Source organism: Colobus angolensis, unplaced genomic scaffold (genome assembly GCF_000951035.1).
Source record: "Colobus angolensis palliatus isolate OR3802 unplaced genomic scaffold, Cang.pa_1.0 Scaffold151, whole genome shotgun sequence".
Lineage (NCBI taxonomy): Eukaryota > Metazoa > Chordata > Mammalia > Primates > Cercopithecidae > Colobus > Colobus angolensis.
The window spans coordinates 16,657-24,439 of NW_012114611.1; positions in this window are offsets into that span (position 1 = coordinate 16,657).

Below are 7,783 nucleotides of genomic sequence, written 5' to 3' on the forward strand. Positions count from 1 at the left end.
CCAAAAGTATATGCCCTTTGTCTTCAGCAACCAGGGTGGGTAGGGAAGGACCATCAGATGGGGCAGGGCTAGGCATATCTGAGCTCAGACTCTCCTTGGGTGGGTCTTCCTGAGGCCGCTGTGGGGGATGGGGGTGAGATTCCCAGGTCAATGGAGTTGTATACTGAGAGTGATTATGGCTGCCTCTGCTGAGTCATGCAGGTTGTCTGGGAAGTAGGGGGAAGCCGGCAATCACAGGCCTCATCCAGCTCCCACACAGTCCGAAGGGCCAGTCTTACTCCCACCATGCCCCTCAACGGCACCAAGTCTGTTTCCAGACAGTGGGCGAGCAGGGCTGAGAACTTGCCCCAGGCTACCCACCTCCCAGAGTATTTGAGGTGTCTCCCAGGTCCCGCAGGAGCAGTCTGCTTCCTTCAGAGGCGTCTGTGGTTGTCTTGGGATTCTTGGTTTATTCCTGTAGTCATTCTGGAGCTAAAATTAATGATGCCAGCCTCCACATGCTGCTCTGTCCATCCAAGTTAGAGCTGCAATCTAGTTCTGCCTCCCGTCTGCCATGATGATCTGAATAATCAGCTCTGCAGTCTGTACAGAAGCTCCACGTTGGAGCTGCAATCTAGTTCTGCCTCCCATCCACCATGATAATCTGAATAATCAATTCTGCAGTCTGTACTCAAGCCACGTTTCTTGAGAGTAGGCCTCAAGAAACCTACAATCATGGCAGAAGGCAAAGGGGAGACAAGCACATCTTCACATGGCAACAGGAGAGGGTGTCTTTTGGCTTTCATTATTGCTATTGAGAAGTTTTCTGAAAACTAATCTGTAATTCTATTATAAGGATTTTGCTTTTATCTCTGGTTACATTTCAGATCTTCTTTTTTTGTTGTTGTTGTTCAACTTCAGTATAATGTATGAAAGGGGATTGTGTTTTGTTTTGGCTAATATTGTGCTTATTAATATTTTATCTGGATTCATGTCTTTCATCAGTTTTTAAGAAATTTTAACCCAAATCCATTGAATATTGCCTCTCCTCTATCCCCTTTATTCCTTCCTCTCTGGCACTCTCATTAGATGTCTATTAGATTTTCTCATTCTATCCTTCTTATACCTTATTTCATGATTTTCTCTTTTTTTCCCTCTGTGCTACAGTCTAGGAAGTTCCTTCAGCTATATCTTCTGGTTCACAAATCCTCTCTTTAGCTGTGTCTAATACAATATCTAGTTTATCCAGTGAGGTTTTTTTTTTTATTTTTAACATTGATAAATTAGAGCAATGCACTTGGGAATCTTTTTTTTTTTTTTTTGAGACAGAGTCTTGCTCTTGTTACCCACGCTGGAGTGCAAAGATGTAATCTTGGCTCACTACAACCTCTGCCTCCTGGGTTCAAGTGATTCTTCTGCCTCAGCCTCCCGAGTAGCTGGGATTACAGGCACCCACTACCACGCCTGGCTAATTTTTTGTATTTTTAGTAGAGATGGGGTTTCACCATGTTGGCCAGGCTGGTCTCAAACTCCTGATCTCAGGTGATCCACCTGCCTTAGCTTCCCAAAGTACTGGGATTACAGGTGTGAGCCATCGTGCCCTGCCTAGCCAATGAATTTTAAATGTTAGCAATTACTTTTTTCATTTTTAAAGATTCTGATTCTCTTTTAAATGTACCTAGTCCCTCTAAATAGTCTATTGCTCATTTTTAATTCTACCTTTTACTTCTTTAAACAATTTACATACTTTTTTTATTCTATACCTAAAAATCTGAAGTCCTTGGGAGGCATAATATGTTTGTTGTTTCTGTTATCTTTCACTATTAATGGTTTGTTTCCTTATGTGTTTGGTGATCTTTGAATGGATATTTGGTTGATTTTAATCTGTGGGATCTTAAGTGCTTCTAAACTTTAGCCCATTGAATTAATTTCAGTTATTATATTTAATTATATTAGATATGTATGTTAAATATATTAATGATTTGTGATCTTTTTATTGTAATCCATTCAATTTCATTGAAACTTTATCTGGTTATATTCTTTGAGGCCTTAGATGAAGTTGGGTTTCTATATAAATAATTTGCATTTGATTTTGTCAGGATCAAATCTTGGGATGTTACTAAGCTAGAATCTGTTTTAAACTAAATTCTCAGCTTGAAGTTTTGTAGTCTACTCAGTGTTACTCTGGATAGCAAATCCATGTGAGTGGTATTTATAGTTATACATTTGGGGGAGAGGAAATTTCTAGGTTTTCCCCCTTCCATTAGGCAGTTTTCCTAGTAAACATGGGGATGGCGATAGGAGGTGAGGATGTGTTGGTTACATGTGGTTCATTTAAAAAGCTTTTTATTTTAAAATAATTCTGGAGTTATTGGAAGTTGCAAAGATAGCACCGAGAAGTCAAGTGTACTTTTTATGCAATTTCCTACAACGGTTACATCTCTGTCACTGAAATACAATATCAAAATCTGGAGACTGATGGCCAGGCATGGTGGCTTATGCCTGTAATCCCAGCACTTTGGGAGGCTGAGGTGGGCGGATCATGAGGTCAGGAGATCGAGACCATCCTGGCTAACAAGGTGAAACCCTGTCTCTACTAAAAATACAAAAAAAAAAAAAAAAAAAAAAGCCAGGTGTGGTGGCGGGCACCTGTAGTCCCAGCAACTCCAGAGGCCAAGGCAGGAAAATGGCATGAACTCAGGAGGTGGAGCCTGCAGTGAGCCAAGATTGTCCCACTGCACTCCAGACTGGGCAACAGAACGAGACTCCGTCTCAAAAAAAAAGAAAAAAACTGGAGACTGACATTAATACAATGTGTGTGTAGATTCATGAAACTATCACAAAAAAACAGGGTATGGAGTTATTCCATCAGGACAAAAATCTCCTTCTTGCTACCTAACCTTCTTAACCCTAGCAACTATTAATCTATTCTCTGTCTGCATAATTTTGTCATTTCATTGTTATATACTTGGAATCATAGTATATGACATTTTAAAATTGGCTTCTTTTCACTCAACATAATGCCCTTGTCCATCTAACTTGTTGCATGTATCAATAGTTCATACATTTTAACTGCTCAGTCGTATTCTATGGTAAGGCTATACTAGTTTATTTAAGCATTCTCCTATTGAAGGACATTTTGGTTGTTTTTAGTTTTTGGCTTTTACAAATAAAGCTTTCATGAACATCTGTAAATAGGTTTTTTGTGTGTACATTTGTATTTCTCTGGGATAAATGTCTAGGGGTATAATTCTTGGCTCATGTGGTAAGTGTATGTTCACATGTATGTTTTTAAGAAACTGTATGTCTGTTTTTTGGTGTATACACGTTTAGCATTGCTATGTCTAATAAAAGGGTGGACTGACCCTTTTATTATTACATAATGTGTCTCACCATCTTGTAATCTTCTTTGCTCTAAAGTCTACTTTATCTGATATTTATATAGCCATTCCTACTTTCTCTTTTTTCCATTCCAGCTTCTTTTTTTGTCTGGATACAGGGTCTTACTCTGTTACCCAGGCTGGAGTGCAGCGGTGCCATCATGGCTCACCATAACCTCAAACTCCTGGGCTCAAGTGATCCTCCCGCATAGCTGGGACTACAGACGTGCACTACCGTACCTGGCTAATTTTTTGTTTTCATTTTTGTAGAGATGAGTTCTCCCTATGTTGTTCAGGCTGGTCTTGAACTCCTGGCCTCAAGCAATCCTCCCACCTCAGCCCCTCAAAGTGCTAGGATTACAGGTGTAATCCAGCTTTCTTTTGATTAATGTAGCCATGTGTATTTTCCCCCTCCTTTTTTTTAACCTACATAGATCACATTTGAAGTATACTATATATATAAGAACAAGTGGGTGCAGTGGCTCACACCTGTAGTCCCAGCACTTTGGGAGGCCAAAGTGGGCAAATCACTTGAGGCCAGGAGTTTTGAGACCAGTCTGACCAACATGGCAAAATTCCATCTGTACTAAAAATACAAAAATTAACTGGGTGTGGTGGTGCACCCCTGTAATCCCAGCTACTCGAGAGGCTGAGGCACAAGAATTGTTTGAATCCAGGAGGCGGAGGATGCAGTGACCTGAGATTGCGTCACCACCCTCCAGCCTGCATGACAGAGCAAGACTCTGTCTAAAAAAAAAAAAAAAGAAGAAGAAAAAGAAAAAAATTATATGCTGGGTCGTGAGTGTGACTCATTTTTAAAATATAGCCGTGGGACAGACTCCAGCTTTGTGGTGTCCTCCCTACTTCCTGACTTGGACAAGTTTTGTTCTTTAACCATCTCCTTCCAAGCCCCTTGAAACCACTGAAATCAATATTAAAAGTTAACATTTTGGCAAATACTCTCAAGATCAAAGTTAACTTCTGTGTTCCAGTTCCCTCTCTAAGTTTCTATTTCACACCGAGTCCTTAACCTATGTATTCTTCCTCTTTAATAGTTTTCAGTGGGGAACTTGGTATGTACCTGTAATCTACCATGTTCTGAAGAACTAATTTAATTCTCAAAACAACTCTGTGATGGGTATCATTGCTCTCACTTTAAAGATCACGGAACGGTATGACATTGTGAAAGATGATACATTAGGCCAGGCGCGCCTGGCTCATGCCTGTAATCCCAGCACTTTGGGAGGCTGAGGTGGGCGGATCACGAGGTCAGGAGATCAAGACCATCCTGGCCAACATGGAGAAACCCTGTCTCTACTAAAATACAAAAAATTAGCCAGGTGTGGTGGCACGTGACTGTAGTCCCAGCTACTCGGGAGGCTGAGGCAGGGGAATTGCTTGAACCCAGGAGGCGAAGGTTGCAGTGAGCTGAGACTGTGCCACTGTACTCCACCCTGGAGACAGAGCAAGACTCCCTCTCAAAGAAAAAAAACAAAAACAAAGCAAAACAAAAAATGTATATATATAATATTAATAATATAGTGGAAATACGTGAGATTTGCAACAGGCAGAAATGGGCTTGAATTCTGACTTTATCATTTAGTTATTTTATTAGTTCAAGCAACTTATTTAACCTCTTTAAGCTTTATTTTACTCATTCATTTTATAGTATTTTCTACAGTGTTGCTGGGGGTATTAAATGAGATAATGCATTGCAATGCTTAGCATTTTAGTAAGTACCTGGCCCTAAACAAATGGTAGTTGCTTCTATTATTGTTGTTGTAATTGTTATTAGAGAGTCAATAACATGCCCATGGTCCTTCAGCTAGCACATGGTGGCAGGCTGGGACTCAGAATTAAGTCTGTGATTCTAAAGCCCGTGTTCCTTTCCCTACACTATGTTGCTTTCCTTACACCATGTTGCTTTCCTTATCTTCCTTAAAAAGTATTCACAGGCGGAAAAAAAGAAAAATAATAATTCGCAGGTCTTTCGTACATTTATCTACTTCCTAGCTAAATAATCCACAATTATTTAAATGGCTAGGGCCTGTGGGGAACAGGAAGAAAACAGGAGTCTTAGTACTTAACCTCATATATTCCTAACTGGACTATGATTTCCTCAAGAGCAGTTTAATGTAGTTATCAAATATTCAGGCTTTACAATAAAAGAGACTTGGATTTGAGTCCCAGCTTCTTAACCTCTAAGATTCTCAATTACTGGTCTGTTAAATGGGGTAAAAATAACATTAACTCCCTTTTAGGAATATTGGGGGCATAAGATAAAGTAGTATATTTAAAACAGGACCCAGGACAGGCATGGTGCTCATGCCTATAAACTCAGCTACTCAGGAGACTGAAGCAGCTGGATTGCTTGAGGCCAGGAGTTTGAGACCAGCCTGGGCAACACAGCAAGACCGTCTCTTAAAAACAAACAAAAAAAAGCTGGGCACAATGGCTTATACCTGTAATCTCAGCACTTTAGGAGGCCGAGGCAGGAGGATTCTTAAGGCCAGGAGTTCAAGACCAGTCTAGGAAACATGGCAAGACCCTGTCTCTACAAAAAAATGAAACAATTAGCTGGGCATGGTGGCACATGCCTGTAGTCCCAGCTACTTGGGAGGTTGAGGCAGGAGGATTACTTGAGACCAGGAGGTCAAGGTTACAGTGAGCCATGATCGTGCCACTGCACTCCAGCCTAGGTGACAGAGCAAGACCCTGTCTCTTAAAAAAAAAAATAAACATACATATATACATACATAATACATTTGAAAAAGCTGGGTGTGCTGGCACGTGCCTGGAGTCCCAGCTATGGAGAGGCTGAAGCAGGAGAATTGCTTGAGCCCAGGAGCTTGAGGCTGTAGTGAGCTATAATTACACCATTGCACTCCAGCCTGAGTGACAGAGTGAGACCACCATCTCTAAAAAAAAAGTGTTTTAAATAACAACAAGAACAAAAACAAGACCTGAAACTTCGTAAATGCTCCCAAATGGTAGCTCTTATTACCAAAGACAAAGAGACTATGTCGTCTATGTTTTTATTCCTCCCATTAGTTCAGTCAGTTAACATTTAGTGCCCCTATGTACACTAAAAAATATATTGCAATCAGCTTGCCTGATACCAAACAAGGCATTAAATTAAAAGGAAACTAAATATGATTCTTCATAGCCTGAAGCTTATTACTTAAGATAGAGAATCCTGCTGCAGAGCTGGCTTCATAATCTGTGAGTTCAAACTACAGAAACACTTGGAACTATCATTCTATCTTAATGTTCAAGTATCTTGGCATGTACAACCAGAGAAAGTCTCTATTTCTGCTTTGGAAGAGAATTTTCTCTCCCCTCTCACAAGGAAAAACAGATCCCTCAAAAAGTTGTTTTCAGTGTTTTATAAGAACCGATAATACTTTTCAATCTCATGGCATGAAGTGATAAAAAGATAATACACAGAAACAGTCAGGCATCACTGAATGATGGAGAACATTCTGAGAAATACATCGTTAGGCAATTTTGTTGTTGTGCAACCATGATAGAGTGCACTTACATAAACCTAGATGGTATAGTCTGCTGCACACCTAGGGTGTATGGCATAGTCTTTTACTCCTAGGCTACACGCCTGTTCAGCTGTATTCAATATTGTAGACAGCTGTGATACAGGAGTAAGCATTTGTATATCTAAACACAGAAAAGGTACAGTAGGCTGGGCTTGGTGGCTCATGCCTGTAATCCCAACACTTTGGGAGGCTGAGATGGGTGGATCACAGGAGGCCAGGAGTTCGAGACCAGCCTGGCCAATATGGTGAAATGCTGTCTTTACTAAAAATACAAAAATTAGCTGAATGCTGGGCGTGGTGGCTCACGCCTGTAATCCCAGCACTTTGGGAGGCTGAGGTGGGTGGATCATGAGGTCAGGAGATTGCGACCATCCTGGCTAACATGGTGAAACCCCGTCTCTACTAAAAATACAAAAAATAAATAAATAAATAAAAATTAGCCGGGCCTGGTGGCAGGCACCTGTAGTCCCAGCTGTTTGGGAGGCTGAGGCAGGAGAATGGTGTGAACCCGGGAGGTGGAGCTTGCAGTGAGCCAAGATCGCGCCACTGCACTCTAGCCTGGGCGACAGAGTGAGACTCCGTCTCAAAAACAAACAAACAAACAAAAAAAACAGAAAAAAAAATAGATGAATATATAACATTGACACAAGAAAGGATTTGATAAAGCATGATATTAAAGGTAAAAACAAGAAGCAACTAATGGATCTTGGCCATCTTAAAAAAGCAAGCAAACAAGCAAGCAAAAAACCAAACCCAAAACAAGTGAAACAATTAAAACCATAAGAGGTTAACAGTAGTTAACATCTGGAATCGAATTCGGAAGGAGGAACTTTCACTTTATACACTGTTGCTTACAGATAACTTTTTTTTTTT